The sequence below is a fragment of the Mus musculus genome, chromosome 8 (genome assembly GCF_000001635.26).
Source record: "Mus musculus strain C57BL/6J chromosome 8, GRCm38.p6 C57BL/6J".
Lineage (NCBI taxonomy): Eukaryota > Metazoa > Chordata > Mammalia > Rodentia > Muridae > Mus > Mus musculus.
In genome coordinates, this window is record NC_000074.6 from 103,297,748 (window position 1) to 103,317,162 (window position 19,415).

General features: G+C 40.1%; 1 long non-coding RNA gene across 2 annotated transcripts in view; it reads left to right on the forward strand.

The window, feature by feature from the left end:
- The window catches only part of Gm39234, a 19,787-nt gene extending 941 nt beyond the window's left edge, over positions 1 to 18,846 (forward strand). The window contains exons 2-4 of one of the 2 annotated variants that reach the window (XR_879134.2): positions 10,225 to 10,361; positions 11,205 to 11,278; positions 18,500 to 18,846. This is a non-coding gene — a long non-coding RNA (predicted gene, 39234). The remainder of the gene's footprint in view (positions 1 to 10,224; positions 10,362 to 11,204; positions 11,279 to 18,499) is intronic. The other variant, XR_879135.2, reaches the window with a different exon arrangement.
- Positions 18,847 to 19,415: the final 569 nt, after the last annotated feature.

Consider the following 19,415-nt stretch of genomic DNA (forward strand, 5'->3'; position numbering starts at 1 on the left):
GGATGAATCCTTGTAATCTGCTGCTTCCCTTCTGCCTGTATTGCAGTTTCAGGCATGTGAAGCCATATATGCTGGGGATTTGAACTCAGGACCTCATGCTCTCTTTCCCTACTTCAAATTATACTATTACTATTTTAACTACTATCCATTTAAAACCATTTTAACTATCCTTGTTATTTCTTCTCTTTCAAAATATTTGTAGAGGTTTTTTTTTTCCCAGATACCATTTTACTATTGGTTTCAAATGTTATTTTGCTCTTACCAGAAAACATACTCTATGATTCCAAACAAATAACATTAACTGAAAGGTATTTTAAAGACTAGCATATAGTCTCTCTTGATGAATGTCCCCAATATACTTGTAATAATATGTGTGCTGTAGTCACTGGATATCTGACCTACAAATGTCAGTGGAGTAAAGCTGGGTAAAATCATTTCTAAATTTTCTGTATTGGAGTGATGTTTTTTAAGCAGTGTGTAAAGATTTTGTCTATATTATACAAATGTTGACTTCTGAACCAACAGAGATTTGATTACAGGCCAGACTTTGGCATTATTAAGCAGCATCTGTCTCTGTGTTTTGTCAGTACTGCCTCTCTCACATTCAGGTTGATTTATTTAAAAGCTGATGGCCTATAGCAAAGGCAGGAAGTAGAAGGTGGGACTTCCGGGGAGGATGGGAACACTAGAAGGAATCAGGTCCAGGATTCAGCCAGGCAACACGGAGGGAGAAGCAGGCTGGGAAGGAAGGAGAGTTAACTGACCAGCAATGTGACACAACTTAGATAATATAAACAGAATAATTAAGTTAGGAGACAGTGGGAAACAACAGGACCTGAGGCAGGCATAGAAAGGCCCACAGCTACACTGTATTCCTTCACATATTTGTTTGCTTTCTCAATCCAGCCCTCTGCTCTTCTTCCTCTTTGCATTCTGAGACCATTCTGTTCTTCTCCCTAATAAAACTCTAGTATGAGGTTTGTTGTAGGGTGTGACTTTGTGCTACTTCTTGGCTCCCAACTATCAAGATGCCCTTTCACCAGAAAAAAAAACAAAAAAAGCAAAAAAACAAAAAACCTTACAATAATGTGCTTCGTGTGTCCCATAATTCCTGACCGGAGTCTGCTTTCCTGATAGGAAACATTGGCTCTCTCAGTATATCCATGAAGGTTCACCTCTGCCCCTTTTATCTTCCCTCACATATGTGCTAGAGTTAAAATGTGTCACTGAAAAGTACACTCTTTGTCTTTGTTTCTTCCTTTAAGAGCAATATAAGAACTGCTTTTGACATTGGCTCATTTGCCTTTCTTAGAAACATGGGTGGCACTTTGCTATCTGTGCATGTTCTGTGCTGAGTACCTGGTTACTTTGTATTTGTTTCCTCTTTTCTTCACTTAAGTTCCAGCCAGATTTTCTTTGGTTAACCAATCCTCTTGGTGGACTTGACTTTTCTTTTCTTTTCTTTTCTTTTCTTTTCTTTTCTTTTCTTTTCTTTTCTTTTCTTTTCTTTTCTTTTCTTTTCCTTTCCTTTCCTTTCCTTTTCTTTTTTTTTATTCAATTTTTGTTGTTGGTTAGTAGTACCTGTTCCACAGATAACAATGCATTCTGAGCTTATGGAAGTCTGTTCTGAGTTGACATTGCATCTGCTCATGTATAGAATGAGCTTTAATCTAAATGGTCTCTTTCTTTCTCTCCTCTCCTCAGGTTCCTTCTCCTCAGCTCTGACCTCATTTTTGTAAATCTTCCCCTAAAGAATCTACTGCATTTTTTAGGCTATTTATTTACTTTACATTCTGATTACATCCTGATAGATTAAATCCCTCCTATCCTCCTAGACCCTCCCTCTCACCCCAATTCCTCCACATTCACCTTTCCCCCCTTTCTCCTCAGAAAAGGGGAAGCCTTCCACGTATATCAACAGCCTTGGCATATCAAATTGCAGTAGGGCTAGGTGCATCTTCTTTTACTGAGGTCAACAAGGCAGCCCAGTTAGGGGCAAGGGATCCAAAGGCAGGATATGTACTAAGAGACAGCCCCTGCTCCTGGCTTAGGATCCCACATGAACACCCAGCTCCATACCTGTTACATACATGCATTAATCCTACATCTATCCCGTGCATGCTCTCTGGTTGGCAGTTCAGTCTCTATGACCTCTCTGAGGCCCAAGGTAGTTGATTCTGTAGGTTTTCTTGTGGTGTCCTTGGCCGTTCTGGCTCCTTCAATGCTTCTTTCCCTTCTTCCCCAGGATTCCCCAATCTCCATTTAATGTTTGGCTATGGATCTCTGCATCAGTTTCCATCAGCTTCTAGGAAAAGCCTCTCAGATGACAGTTCTGCTTGGTTCCTGACTGCAAGTATAACAGAATATCATTAATGGTGTCCGCAGTAGGCTCCCTTTTGTGGTAATGATCTCAAGCTGGGCCAGTCATTTTCTGGCCCTTGATTCATTTAGCTCCATCTTTTACCCCTGCACATCTTGTTAGTAGGACAAATTCTGGGTTTAAGGTTTTGTGGCTGGGTGGGTGTGCCAACCCTTCCATTGGCAGTCTTACCTGATTACAGGAGATAACCATTTTAGGCTCCATATCTGCCATTGGTAGAAAGCTTAGCCATTGTTAGAAATCTTAGTCACCCCCATAAATTACAGGGAGTTTCTATTTTCCTAGGTCACTAGCTTGTCCCAGAGATGGCCCTCTCCCACTCCAGTTGTCTCTCCCAGTATTCTCTCCATCCATCCTCCCCTTACCACATCCCTCCTGTTCCCATCTCCACCTCCTCCTCAAACCAGCCCCACCCTTGCATTCCCCCCTGATATCTAACCTATTTCCACTTCTCAGTGGGATTAAAGCATCCCTACATAGACATTCCTTGCTACTTAGCTTCTTTAGCCTGTGGTTTGTAGTATGGCTGTTCTGTTCTTTGTGATGAATATCAATTTATAAGTAAGTACATACCCTGTTTGTGTGTCTACTGGGTTACCTCATTCAGGATGATCTTTCTTCGTTCCATCCATTTGTCTGCAAATTTGATGATGTCATTGTTTTTAATGGCTGAAGTAAATTACACCTATGCACACTTGAATTTGATGAAGAAGCCAAAACTATACAATGGGAAAAAAAGAAAGCATCTTCAACAAATGATGCTGGTCTAACTGAATGTCTGCATGTAGAATGCAAGTGGATCCATAACTATCACTCTACACAAAACTTAAGTCCAAGTGGATCAAAGACCTCAACATAAAACTGGACACACTAGACCTGATAGAAAAGTAAGTAGGAAGTAGCCTGAATGCATTGGTACATGAGAAAACGTCCTGAAGAGAATACCAACAGCTCAGGTACTAAGATGAACAATTAATAAATGGGACTTCATGAAACTGAAAAGCTTCTGTAAGGCAAAAGGACAAAACGGCAGCCTACAAATTGGGAAAAGATCTTCACTCCACATGAGAAAGAGGGCTGACATCCATAATATATAAGGAATTCAACAAACTAGACATCAATAAGCCAAATAATCCAATTTAAAAAATAGAGTATAGATCTAACACGGAATTCTTGACAGAGGAATCTCTAATGGCCGAGAACCACTTAAAGAAATGTTTAACATCCTAGTCATCAGGAAAATGAGAATCCAAACAATTCTGAAATTCCATCTTACACCTGACAGAATGGGCAAGATTAAAAACGTAAGTGACAGCTCACTTACGCTGGTGAGGATGTGGTGCAAGGTATGAACAACAGAGTCGAGCAAGTATCCTTGTAGGATGGTAGAAGACCTTTTAGATATATACCCAAGAGTGGTATAGCTGGGTCTTGAGGTAGACCTATTCCTAATTTCATCAAATTCAAATGTGCATAGGTGAAATTTATCTCAGCCATTAAAAACAATGACATCATGAAATTTGCAGGCAAATGAATGGAACTAGAGACTCATCCATTGCTGGTGGGAGTCCAAACATGTACAACTATCTTAGAAAACAATTTGGCAGTTTCTCAGAAAATTAGGAATAGGTCTACCTCAAGACCCAGCTCTACCACTCTTGGGTATATATCCAAAAGGTCCTCCACCATCCTACAAGGATCCTTGCTTGACTCTGTTGTTCATACCAGCTTTATTCGTCATAGCTAGAAACTGGAAACTACCTAGATGTCCCTTAACTGAAGAATGGATAAAGAAATGTGGTTTATTAACACAATGGAGTAGTACTCAGCCATTCAAAACAATGATGTTGTGAAATTTGCAGACATGTGGATAAAACTAGAAAGGATCATCCTGAGTGAGGTAACCCAGACCCAGAAAAATAAGCATTGTATGTATTCGCTTACAAGTGGCTATTACTCATAAAGTACAGGACAACCATGCTCTGATTACTCAAAGAAGGTCAGTACCAAGGAGGTCCCAAGGGAGGACACTTGAATCTCACTGAGAAGAGTGAATAGATTCCACTACATTTTTACAGCATTTGGAAGAAAAATTAAGCTTTTCATAGCTACCATTTCTAGTTCTTCCTTCTGTCTTTTAGACTCTAGTGCCCATTTTATATCATTTACACTGGCCCTGAAGTGTTTCCCTTTGTATTTCTTCTAGTGTGAGCCTGTGTGTGTGTGTGTGTGTGTGTGTGTGTGTGTGTGTGTGTGTACTTTTTTTCAGATTCTGTTCATTGGGAAAGCTTTATTCTTGGCTTGAAAGCTGTTAGGACTGGCTAAATTATCTGCATAATAGTGCTTCTCCACACACAGTCACACCACCTGACACTTTAAGATATTGTCCCTTTATCTTCTTGATTTCATTGTTTCATTTTTCAATTTTGAAACATTAAGACTTCTGTGATGTTTCTTCACATTTTCTGAATTCTGGATGTTTCTAAGGCATTTCTTTTACTTCAGCAACAAATTCTTAACTATATACTTCTGTGTATAATTTTTGTTGTATCTAGAGTTTTCTTAGATGCTTGATCTAAAGAGTCATTGTTTCTGATCAAACACTAAAGTTGTTTGCCTATATTTTTAAAATATTCTCTGACCAATTATCCCTCTCTTCTTGAACTCAATTGTGTTTTTGTTTTATCTTTAATACATTTATTTTTCATCTGTCTCTATGTAGTCTGCATTTTACTACTGTGTCTTTAAGTATATGGGTACTATCATTGGAACCAATATTCCATTAATCCCACCAAATTAATCTTCATTTCAGCTATTGAATGTCTACTTCAACTTTTGAATTGATCCTTTTTCAAATAATATCCTCTAACTGCATTTCTCTTGCATATTTATTTCTTTAATATTTTTATGTATTAATATTTTATTTGTCTGCTAACTCTCAGCCAATAGTTCTCAACATGTGGGTTTTAACCCCTTTGGGGATCAAATGACCCTTTTATGGGGGTCACATATCAGATACCCTGCATATTAGAGATTTATATTATGATTCATATCAGTAGCAATGAAAATAATTTTATGGTTGTGGATCATCACATCATGAGGACCTGCACTAAAGGGTCACAGTGTTAGAAAGGCCGGGAAGCACTTCTCCAATCTCTGGTAATTTGTGCATTTGTTTACTGGTTTGTTTCCTCATAATCAAGATTTCTTCCTCTGTCTTCATATATTTAGTACTAAAAAATAGAGGGGGAAAAAAAAAACAAAAACCGGCTGGGCATTGTTGTTGCTATGCTACTGAGACTCTCCATTCCGTTGCTGTGTTTGAAACAATGACACTTGAGTATATGCACTAATACCTAGATACTGTAGCATTTAGTTTAAGGTTGTTTAACTTTAAGGTGAAGGTTTTAGGTTGATACTATCTTGCTTCCTCTCTTAGTCCAGAGCAGATGTTTTAATTCTCAGAAGTGGTTGTATTCTCTAGCTCTGGCTTCTGTGGATTTTCAATGCCAAAGATGTTTAGTGAAATTCGCTCATGTAGCAGGGTTCTAACCCAAAGCTCTTGGTGAGTAGCAGAGGAAATCTTGCAAGGATCCTACCTGCTTTAAACTGTTAATATTGCTTCTGGCACCCATAGGATCTCATCCACACCTGCATAGTTAAACCTCTTACAAAGATTCATGAGTTATTCATGTATGGACACTCTATTCTTTCTCAGAATGTCCTATGATCTTAGGAAACTGAAAGATTCTGTCTTCTGACTCATCAGACCTGTAAATCTGCAGTCTGGGTTCTAGCGCCTCACACTATTATTCTCAATATATTCCATGGAAGGATACATTTACTTATCATCTTTGATATTTCTTTTGTTCAAAAATCAATTCCATAGTAGTTGCTCCCTTCTTTGGTCACTCTTTTATTTACCCACTCTTTGAAAACTTGTGCTATGCTCATATTTGCATTGCTTTCAGTGGGATAATTACTCTAATGCAAGCATTATTACCTAAGCTTTAACTCCTTGAGTAAGTCTATCTGTTAATTTAATCAAGTCATTTATGACTTAATCACTGTTCTATTTCTATGAAACAACACCATGACCAAGGCAATTCTTATAAAAGAAGGCATATAAGTTGGGGCTTGCTTACAGTTTCAGAGAATGAGTCTATTTTTGTTATGCCTGGGATCCTTGCAGCAGGGATGGCAGGCTGGTGCTGGAGAAGTAGTTGAGAGTTATATCCTAATCTGTAGGCAAAGTAATGGGATTCTTGGGCATTTGAAACTTCAAAGCCCAACCATAGCAAAACACTTTCTCCAACACAGCCACTCCTCCTAATCTGTCCATTCCTATCAAAGAGTTCCACTCCCCAGGGACTAAGCACTCAAATATATATGAACATATGGGGGCCATTCTTTTTTTTTTCCATTTTTTATTAGTTATTTAGCTCATTTACATTTCCAATGATATACCAAAAGTCCCCCATACACACCCACCCCCACTCCCCTACCCACCCACTCCCCCTGTTTGGCCCTGGCATTCCCCTGTACTGGGGCATATAAAGTTTGCAAGTCCAATGGGCCTCTCTTTCCAGTGATGGCCGACTAGGCCATCTTTTGATACATATGCAGCTAGAGTCAAGAGCTCCGGGGTACTGGTTAGTTCATAACGTTGTTCCACCTATAGGATTGCAGATCCCTTTAGCTCCTTGGGTACTTTCTCTAGCTCCTCCATTGGGAGCCCTGTGATCCATCCATTAGCTGACTGTGATCATCCACTTCTGTGTTTGCTAGGCCCCGGCATAGTCTCACAAGAGACAGCTACATCTGGGTCCTTTCGATAAAATCTTGCTAGTGTATGCAATGGTGTCAGCGTTTGGAAGCTGATTATGGGGTGGATCTCTGGATATGGCAGTCTCTACATGGTCCATCCTTTCGTCTCAGCTCCAAACTTTGTCTCTGTAACTCCTTCCATGGGTGTTTTGAAGATATGGGCACAGGGGAAAATTTCCTGAACAGAACAGCAATGGCTTGTGCTGTAAGATCGAGAATTGACAAATGGGACCTAATGAAACTCCAAAGTTTCTGCAAGGCAAAAGACACCATCAATAAGACGGGGGCCATTCTTATTCAAACCACCACAAAACGCTCACCATTGGTTTTGTGTTGGTTCAGACACAAACAAACTTAAGGAACAAAGTGAGAGAAGAAAAATAGAATTCTTTCTGAGGCACATCATGTAATAAAATGATACATAAGGAAATCATGTGGTTATGAGAGCCTATAACAGACTAATTTTAACCCATTAAAGAAATCCATAGAGATGTCCCTAGAGCAAAGGAATGCAGCTAGCATTTAAACCTGCCACTGGGTCATCGCAGAAGCCACCAATCAGTTGACTAGTTGCCTATGCTTATACTTGCAAGAGAGGTCAGAAATATGCTCGATATTATGATGCAATCCTTGCATTCAGGCAAGCATGGTACAGGAGGAGCTAAAAGGTTAACATCTTCATCTGAAGGTTGCTTCTAAGAGAAAACTGGCTTCCAGGAGTCCAAGAAGAGGGTCTTAAAGCCCATGCCCAAAGTGGCACACCTACTCCAACAAGGCCACACCTCCTAATAGTGCCAAGCATATACAAACCATCACGTGTGGGAAAGAGAAAGCACAGCCAGACATGCCAACCCCGACTAACAAAGTGGAAGTCAGGGACTAAAGTTCTCTGAGTACTACTAGCATCTTGAAATACTAGTGGACTAAATTGAGATGGAAAGACAAGATCTAAGAATCATCTTAGCCACTTCCCCCGAAAAATCCAACAACAACAACTGGGTGGGGGGAGGAAGACTTCCTTTACAGACCAAGAATGCTATTGCAGTAACAGAGCTATCAGAAAGCCAGGATTTTTTCCCCTTTTTTGGAGCCTGGGGATTCACCACCAAGGATGCCTGTTGAGATACACAATAGTGGGAGACAGAAAACCTCAGGGGCAGGACCCCTGGGATGCTGTGTGTGGGAGTGGAACACTTTTACCTTAAAAGTAGTGAAGAGGATGCACCCCTCTTTCACACTTGTCATAGAAACTACTTGGTATTCTTTTATGTTGATTTATTCTGAGTCCTGTCAACTTATGGTAATGTTTTTCTCAACTTCTGTTACAATTATGAAATAATTACAAAGGGTTGACACGGATCCTTAGTCCCTCTTTTTTCTTTCTGTGCAGTGGTAGGCATTCTGCCTGAAATTCAAAGTCAGATTAGCCAACTCTTGAAATAATTTGCCTTTTATAAATCCTCCTGGTCTAGTAAGAAAATGAAACAAGTCCTTTAAAAGATGCTCATTATCTTTGTATTAATTATATTTGACTTAATAGCACTGCTTAGCTTATGAAGAATATTTTAGAAAACAAAACAAGACAGTAAAAAGAAAGACATAACATGTTCACAGCCTTTTACTTAAAGCTTACCAATGCTAACAGTCAAGGTTAAAGGCTTAGTGCCTTTTAGCAGAGGCATGTGGATTGAATTTGGGACTGAATATGGACCTGGGAGTGATTGGAAACATAGGTTAAAAAGTGAATTCACTACAGATGTTTTCTGTGGACAAAAGGCTATGAGCAGCCTTTTAAAGTACACTAAACATTGCATACCTTATTGTTAAAGCAATGGAAAACCAATAAAAGGTTTTTAAGCAAAGAAAATTATGTAATTAAATTTGTATTTTAAAAATATCCAATATTGCTGAATGTAATGACTCATGCCTTTAAGGCCAGCATTTAGGAGGCAGAGGCTCTCTGCAAATTTGTAGTCAACCTTGTCCACGTAGTGTGTTCCTGGGCCAGAGCAATATATGTTGGCTAAATAAATAAACAATCCCTGTCTACATCATAGAGAATGTATCTCAATGGGAGTGCAGCCAGCAGAGATTGGGAACAATGCCATTCCCAGGCTCTTTCTGTCAGCAGGATGACAGTTGGTAGGAGTTGAGGTAGGATTGATGGAAGAAGATAATCTTGCACAGGATAGCTAGAATATGCACAAAAGAAAGTTAGGAAAGACAGGAAAATGTCAAGTAACTTGATTTTTTTTATTATCATTAATCATTCCATTCATTTACATCTCAAATGATATCGCACTTCCCAGTTACCACACCACGGTCCCCCATCCCATGTAGTCCCACTTCCCTGTTACCCCACCACCAACTCCCCATCCCACATCTGCCCTCCCCCTCCCCTTGGCCTGTATGAGGGTGTTCCCCCACTCACCCACACTCTCCCACCTCACCAGTCCAGCGTCCCCCTACACTGGGGCATCAAACCTCCCAAGGACCAAAGGCCTCCTCTCCCTTTGCTCTCAGGTAAGGAAATCCTCTGCTACATATGATTATGGAGCCATAGATCCCTCCAGGTACACTCCTTGTTTGGTGGTTTAGACTCTGGGAGAATTGGCTGGTCAGGCTGTTGGACCCCCGAAGGGAGACCCTCACTCAAGTCTCAGGGATCGAGAGCCCAGAAAGCCACAACAGTCAAGCTTGCTGCAAACACACGAGGTTTTAATGGCACACAAACCAGCATGCTAAGGTCGAGACCCATAGGCAGGGGTAGAGGAGTCTGACCACGATCCTATTTTCCAGCAGGCTTATAAAGGCAAAAAACACAACCTAGGGGGAGGATCGGAGAGGAAATAGGGGAAGTCTAGGGGCGAATATTTACTTCCAGGCACCTGGGACATTGAAACATTTTGTGGTTGTTTTTCCCAAAAGATCCGGGGAATTAGGCCATCTGGCCGGGGGCCGGGGCCCATGTTCTCAGTCAGTAATTTTTTTTTTTTTTTTTTTTTTTATTCTTCAAGGCCAGCCTACGTTGTTCTTCCAATGGGGTTGTAATGCCCCTCTGCTCCTCCTGTCTTTCTGCCAGATCCCCAACCAGATTCCCTGTGCTCGGTCTGATGCTTGGCTCAAGTCTGCTGTGGCATCCACATCTGCTTTGGTTAGTTGCTGGCCAGACCTCCCAAGGAACCGCCACCACACTGGGTTCAGGAAGCACCTCTTAATCCTAGTGTGGGCAACGGTGGTGCTGGGTTTAGGGTCTGCAGACATGATGGATCCCCAGGTGGGGCAGTCCCCTGTTGACTCTTCCTTCAGTCTATTCTCCATTTTTTTTTTTTTGTCCCTGTTCTTCCCTTGGGCAGGAACTGATTTTTGTTACAAGATTTTCTTTCTTTTTAATTTTTTTATTTGTGTTTATGCATAGACTTCTCTTATCTTAATAATGATACCTTAAGTACATAATTATTGTGATATTCATTTTTGACTTAGTGTTAATACCATATTTTCTGCTTCTTCCTTGCTGTTAAATTCTGTAAAGTGATTCCTTGATTTATGTAGATGATTTAACCCTTTCCCTGGAACCCCTCCCTGCAACGTGGGAGACTAGATTGTTCTCCAGGTTTTGCTAATACGGGTAATTCCTTAATTGATTCCTTTAGGTAGGAGGAAACTTCTTATATTTTATTTCTCTTAGAGTAAACTCCCACATATAATTCATTAGGTTAAGCTAGATGACCATATTAAGATTCTCACAGCAGCAGCTGAATGGCTGTATTTTATTATTTTAATTACGTCATTCAGTCAAGAGGGTTATGTCATATCATATCAGATTGGCTATGTCAAATCTCTCACTTCAAGGAAAGGACAACAGTTTGCCCTTACTGGAATAGAGGCATGTTCTTAATATAGATTCATCTTTTCTGCCGCAGTGTACTTTCATAATTGCTATCTATGGACTAACAGAACTTTGTAGGCACCCTTAAAATAATGCACCTAATTACAGATGAATCGGGAACTCATCTTACAGAAGATATGCGGCTTTTGGGTGATTCTGATGGAATTTGATGGTTTGACAATGTAAGTCTTCTACTCAAAAGCAAACTATGGTCTGTTAAATGTTCAGTTATGAGACTCATTGAGAATCAATATTTACCAGTTGAGTATTAGATCTACAACTCTGAAATATATGCTTTAAACAAGCAACTAATATATAGCAGCGGTACTCCCACAACCACAAAATACATGTCTGAAATCCCAGGGGCAAATATGAACTCTTTCATAACTGAACTCATTCAAAGGTTATCTAGCCCCTGCCCTACAACTTGGAACTCTTCTAATTTGAAAGTTTTAGTTAATAATGGAGCAATGCTTTCCACAAGTAACACAATGACAGCTGCCTGTCAAGTTCGGGTTAGCTGTATCGCAAAACCCAGTGTGTGCAGAGGGATAGAATGGCTTGAGTTTACTTTCCTAGCTAGATGATTAGCCATGACCTCAAGGGTCCAAATGAGTTGCTGCTAAACACTGAGTCAGAATGGGCTCTATCCCTTGAGTCAGAATGAACACTATCCCTAACCTTGAGAGGTCACTAGATAAGTTGTAGAATCCCCATGGGTAATTACAAAAGTTAATAGGAAAGAGCAACCAAAATGGAAGACAAAGCAACTAAGGAATTAGATCATATAGGAGATAACTTTTGAGCTACATGATAGATAAAAGCAGTAATTAGGGGATAAATGGAACAGGGGAAGTTAAAATAGAAGATAACTCAGCTAACTATAATAGAGGAAAATATAGTGGTCCCTTATAACCTGTGAGTGACATGTTATAAGACACAGAGTGATACCTGAAACCACGGAAGTGCCAAGCACTGTGCATGCCATTCTTCCTTTATAAACATCCCTAGGATTATGTGTCTAAACTGAAGAAAATTGGATTGAAGTACAGTAAGAGATTAAGACCAATGACTGGTAATAAAATAGAATGTATAACAACACACTATAATAAAAGTTATTGAAATATATTTTATTTCTAGAGGTTTTCATCTTAGGCTTTAGTTTATCAAGAGTGAGAGAAACTGTGGAAAGTGGTACTGCAGATAATGGGGAACTACTGTGCCAATAGCACCTAAAGGACAGTTCTGAAATAGACTGTGCACACATGACACATGTGCACACATATGTTTTATATTCACACACACACAAAAATGTATGTATATATATTAAAAACATGGTTCTTAGCACATGTAATATCCATCTGATCTTCATGCCAGAGAACTATTCTTAAATAATTTCACCATGCATAACAAAGGAAGATACATGAAATGGAAAAGTTTATAGTAAATGGGAAAAATTAAAATCCTTCTGGAAGGATTGGCATCGTTCAAATGATGCATTACTTATTTGTATGAGGGATGATGTAGAGAACTTGGCTTAACTTACGAAAGAACATTCTAGGAGTTCACATTGCACAGTACTAAACTGTATCTTATTGTCAATCTAATTTATTCCCAACCCTGGGAGTCTAAGCATATTTATGAAATTCAATACACTAAGTACAAGAGTGTGGAGCCAAATGGGTGTTGCTGTTCCTGCTTCATATTTGAGAAAAAATATTCTTAGAGAGGTGCTGCAATTCAGATAACATACAGTTCACAGTGGCCTAACACCATCCCGTTCTAAAATCTTGCTTTACCTCTTGATAATGACAAACGGATTATGGGAATGTTGTTAGGATTCTTCTTCTCGTTCTGTTCCTCCTGTGGAACCAATGTGTCTTTTGCATATTACGCATCTTATCTGGAATTACTTTAATATGTATTCAAAATGCATCATTAAGTGACATTTTAGACTAATTATTTACTCCATTAGCCTCCAGAAATTTATAGACTGCTGGCATATTATGAATGTAACTGAAAATCAATAACTGTTACCAGTATGTCTCTTCTGTGACCCTGATTCCTCCACCCCTAGTAATAAACAACTCACAATACCCCCAACACACACACACACACACACACACACACACACACACACACATGCATTTGCAACATACAGTAAATACTGTTTTCATAGACATGTGTTGGAATTTAAGAGGTTTCCTCTTCTTGGTGTGCATCTGATACACTTTTGAATGTGAGAGACAGCCAAATTATTTAGATTCTCAGACATTTATGAACACACGAATGTGTCTCATTCTCCTATACATCCAAGTGCTTGGAAGGATTATGTTTCTCGGCCTTTGAAATACATGATCGTATTTCTACTTTATAAAATGAAGTACGACTATAAATTATCTGTTATTCTGCAAACTAATATTGAGATGTTGGTTTTTATAAGATGGTTAAAGCTCTGTCTCATTAGATCCCTTCCAAAGAATAGAAAGGAGAAAACCTGCTGAAAACTGATTAGGCAGGTACCATGGAAAATAATCACTCTTTGAACCCACTGACAAGTGGTACCTAACTGTTACAGCATCAGAACGCAAAGGATCCTGAGATACACAAGCCTATTAACTTTTGTATAAGTTTGAATCTGGAAAACATTTCTGAGAGATGGATGGATGATTGTTTACATTTTCCATCTGCACAATTTGAAGTTCCATAACATGTGCTAGTCACACCATGAGTTAGAGATAAAAGAACTAAAAGAGAAAATGTTCCACATTCATGGGGAAGACCGTCTTGGGATTGCTGCTGGAGACTTGGTGGGATTCATTCAGCAACTTTGAGTTTTTCCCAGACTAACATCATTTCTTCCACTACCAGCCATTGATGTTTGGAAAAGATAGACCCATAATATGAAGGCAGTTCTACATACAGTACCCCCAAGGTTGAGCTCCTGCTTGAGGTCCAAGGAAATGATCATTATGAGACTGAGTGTTTGGAAAGAACTACCATTAAGTAAACAAGAAGTATCTTTAAAGGAAATATCTCCTCTAGGAAATAAATCCCACAGCTGGTTGTAAACACACTGTAGTGGACTGTATCCATTTCTAACCTGCCCAAAATGTTAAGTGTTTGAACTGTGACAGCACCTCAGGGAGGGATAGAGGGAGACCACATGAGAGAACATGAAACACTACTAAAGAAAAGGTAAGAGGGAAGAGTAGAATTAAAGGTGTCATCATGAAATTGAGTTATAGCCAAGATACCTGCAATGTCCAATGAAAAATGACAAAATTTTTGTGAATGTTAAGGCTAAGTGGTCCTGCTAAAACCTATCTTTTACCTGTTCTTCTGTAATACCAACAAGATGGTGTAGTTGCTGCTTCCAAACATAGAAAACAAGAAACAGAAATGGCCAAAATCATCCTCTTAACACGTGGTCTCATCTGTAGAAACAAATGAACAACCAAGTAATTATCCCTTTCTCTAGAACGTTCTCTAACAGATAATGGAGCCATATGGGCCCTGAGCATGTACTACCTTCCAAAAATGAGCTACATAAACTGGTTGTTCTACAGGCTGGAAAAAGTACTGTTAAGTGAGACAAAATTATTTTCCACAGCAGGTAGCTTCAGGTGAGAAAGAACCAGAAAGAGCCCGGGTCTGTCACAGCCCTGCCTATCTGCCCCCACTGAATACTGATTGGCATGGCATTTTGCTTGTTCTCAGGACGATGCTTAGTGTTTTGCATCTTTAGCTTGATGATCAGCCACTGCCCTTGAGGACTACCATTCTCTGCATCCCAAAGTTATACTTTCCACCTCTTACTTCCTCATTCTAACTGTACTTCCCATGATAACAATGATCTAGAACATATCACAACCTTGATTTTTCAGCATGCCCATCGTTCTAGGTAGCCATCAGGTGAAATCAGAATGTCCCGTGACTGAGAAGGCCCATCTTACCTTGTCTCATTTCCTAGAAGGTGCTCGAGAACACTCTTCTGTCTTGAGTCTCATCCTTCTGTCCTTTCATTCTCTAAAACCCCACTCACCCCACAAGAGCCTGACATTCCATTTCTAAGAAGCCTCTTCTTGCATCTGATTCCATACAGGTTTGCTGGGAAAAGTGTTTGATAGTTTATTTCCATTCCTCATTGACCAGACTTCTACCACCAGTAAATTGTGAAGGCCCTGAGCTCAAGGAGTTTGTCTCACTAACATTATATCACAAGATATATGTCTTCCATATAAATATGAGGTAGGGGAGAAGGCCAGGAAGAATTACCAAGAACATAAAGAAAGAAAAGAGAGGAAAGGCAGAATGGGAACAATGCAGGATATCAGTCATTCTCTGTCTCTTAGTCCCGAGCCTCTTCCATCACTTGATGGTTATTTCATCAGACACTCAAAAGTAAAATAAAAGAAACCATGCAAGTGCTTGATCATTAATGATGATAATATTACCAAAACATGTTCTTCAAACCTTAGAAGAAATCTTAATGTGGAATAATGGAATTTCTATAATAAGGAACTCATACAGAACTTATTGATATTTGAGGTTGGATGCAGAAATAATATAACCATAAAATATAACAAAAACCTTAATTTCTTATTGCATTGCATCATCTTTAAATAATGCTAACATGCACTACTTCCTGTAGTATTGAAAAGTGGCTAAAACACTAAGTTGAGCACAATTTACTCTTTCAGTTTCCTAGAAGAACTGGATTTTTTCGAGAAGTGATTCCTCAAGGCCACCTTGTAAATCACACACACACACACACACACACACACACACACACACATACACACACACACACACACACACACATACACACACACAAGCGCCTCAATGCAAATCCCTGAACCTCTGGTCATTAAACTTCAATTTTCTGCACACCCTGCTGAGCTACTGTGCTTTGAATAAAAAGTCAAGGAAACTTCCTTGAACTTGCATGTCAGCCTGGGTTAGACTGCCCTTTGTTTGGGAATTTTTATTCAGTTTCTTATCCAAGTTATAACATCACAGTACAGACCTAATAACCTTCTCTAACAACAAGAACAGTGATGATTTCTTTGTCTTACATTTTCTTTCTATCATCTTAGAATGAAATGTCTTTCCTGAAATTATAAGAGCCTTAAAGGGGAAAGATTGCACCGATTCCCTAGAATCCGTCTTTTCACCATCAAACAACATTAAATGAAGATTTGAAACACTCTTTTAAACTTATGAAAGAATTAATTGTATTCATAAAGGTAATTCTTCTGCTAAAATATATAAGCATCCCCCAAACCCTGAGGCAACAGCTTACTTCAGTGCATTCAGTCAATTAATCACTTAATAAACGAAAAGATCCTAAACAGAACCAGGCATTTCTTTTTTTATAGACAGGATAATAGTCCCAAATCTATTTAAATGTAGATGAACATCTCTTGCTCTTCTTTCTCAATTTCTTTCTTCAGTTCTTTCCCCATTTCTTCTGTTTAGGTTTGAGTTGCTGTATTGATGAGAATCCCATTACTTCCTGAGGTCCTTAAGGTTCAGTGGTTTGCAACATCTATGGGACAGTTTTCTGGGGGAAATACAATTCCCTCACTCTTGGGGCATGGCAGAAACATGGAGAGGCCAAATAGTTAGGGGGCCTTTGTACAGCTCCCCTGTGGTCCTGCATTAGACTAGCAGACTCTAGCCCATTTTGAGACAAAAGAGACCCAACCATAATTAAATAGTCATAGAAATTCCTCATAGCCTTCTGCTTTTAAACATTCAGAAGGACACTAATTAGGTGGGAGCCCTTCCCTGCCAAGCTCCCCAGCACAGAGAGAGGGTTGCCCTCCAGGATTCCTCTCTAACTAGCAGTAGTGTGTGACCCCCTCATTGATTCCCTAAATTGTGTTTGCCCCACTAATAAAGCCTAATGGTGGGAGCCAGCAGACTGCCTGCCTCTCTCCATCCAGGGGACACTGCTTTCCCCAGTGTGCACTGCTGGGCATGAATGACCCTTTTGTCTTCATTGCAAATGTTTTGGCAGGGCTTCTGAAAACAGTAGCGAATGAAAAACCACATGGTTCTAATTGTTTTCTCTGGGATCACACTGATTTCCTTAGGGTGTCCATCTCACAGGGGTGGAGCCTCTGGTGCCTGCAGATCTGCCTCTGCTGTAGACCTTTCAGCTCATTCCCCAAAACTAAGTTTTTAGAAGAAGTATCAAAATATACACAATTGTTCTAAAAAGGTATTTGTTCTCTGCTCAAGCTCATCTGGGTAAAAGCCACACGATGATTTCACTCCTGGTTAAAGGAGACACTAAACCAGTTAAAGACACCTATCTTGGGTATGCTACTAAAGCCTTCCAGAGAGACTTACAATGGGAACAGACAAGCAACCAGAGGTAGAAGGAAGAAAGGGAAAGGGGTGGAGAAAGTTACCATTCTTGCAGTGTGCAGACATTTCTTTGGATGCTCACCTTGTCACCTATATGTGGTTAGAGTTTCTCAATGGTTGACATTTTTTGCTAGGATAATTCTTTGTTCCAGGGTCTTTCCTGAATATTCTGAAGTGCGTATCAGCAGCCAGATCCCCTCCACTAAGTGCTGGTACTAATGTCCCATCTCTTGCAACTATCAAACATGTCTTTGATTTTGTCAAATCTCCCCTCTGTTGGAGGGTAGAGTTAGGAGGTTAAATTCTTCCATGTTTAAGACCCACTGAAGTTGCTGGATGAAAAAGATAATAATATTTGCAGAAACATTCAAGTGTAAATTGGTATGGGCATTGGCAATTATGAAAGACATTTTTGGCTTAGCCTAACATTACCTCTGTGACTTCTGCCTGACTCCCAACACTGTCCCTGACTATAGCATAGAGCCAGGTATGCGAAATATATGAATTAAACAGTAGGGACTGTGAACATCATCCTTGGGACTTCTGGCTGGAGCACTGTTTCTACTTGCACATCTTCTGCACTTGGTTAGTACAACTCATATCCACCAACTCTGCAATTTCCTGCCTCCACACTTTAGTCCCAGGAACAGCAGGAAGTGGGAACTCTGACTCTACCCATGACCCCTTGACTCCCACCTGGGGTGCACACATGCCAGGGGCTGAGGAAGAAGGAGGATTCCCACAGAAAAAGAAGGCTGCTGATATTTTAACAACCATATTTGGCAAGCCATTGACCAGTCAAGGCCATAGGTCAGATTCCCAGCTCTGACATTCATCTTCATGCAAAATGAAAGTCCTTGTGGTGCTCACAGATAACTCAAGCCTCTAGTTACACCCTGGAATGGATAAGATGTATCGGCAACCTGGATGTCCCCAAAGTTCTTCTGCATAGAATGGTAGATCATACACATACCATTGCTATCCTTCTTCTCAAGTCTCAAGGCTATACTTGCTTGTTTTCACAGATTGCTGACAGCAAGTTATCCCCACTTGCTTTCCACTAGCAACTCTCTGCTCCCACCTTTATGATCCAGTGACATCTCCCTGATGTTTCCTTCAAACCAAGGTTTGCAGCAATGGCCCCACCATCCTGCTGTAAAACCAGGCATGATTCCACAAGCCTGTAAGTCCAGTACTTCAGCACTAAGATGAGAGTCATAAGTGAACTGGCCAGTTAACTCACACAAAGCTGAGTCCAGCAATAAAAGGCTGTCTCAAACAAGGTGGAAGGTAAGCAACAACACCCAAGGTTGTCTTCTGACCTCCATGCATGCACCATATATGGACATATTTGTACTCACATGAACATACATTCATCATACAGAGAGAGAGAGAGAGAGAGAGAGAGAGAGAGAGAGAGAGAGAGAGAGAGAGAGAGAGTTTCATTCCTGGAAAATGTAAATGCATTGAACCATGGAGTTGAAAATACAACTGCAGTCAAAATGAATAAATCTGCTTCGGAGTAGTGAAGCATGCCTGTGATCCCAGCAGTCGGGAGGCATGGCCTCATGTGGCCCCAGCAGTCACCAAAGCAAGACCCTAACGAGATTTCTCAGGCTTGAAACAAGGAACCAGCTATACTACAGCCTCTGTAGCAATGAATAGGTTTGTGGCTAAAGAGAAGTAAAAGGAGAAATGCTGAGGGCTCTAGGCACTCTATGGCCAGCCAGACTAACATTCTTGGCTACTATCCCTAAGTGTATTACAGAGATTTCACAAGACCCTGTTTATTTCTCCTTTGTCAGGGAGTGTGGGGGTGAGAGTCGAGGGACGCATGTTCTTGGCTCACAAACCAAGTGCTTTGTTTCCTTATCATTGCACATAAAATCAGAGTAAACAGGCAAAAACAGTGCTGGTGGAGGAAAGGAGAGGCTTGTTGGT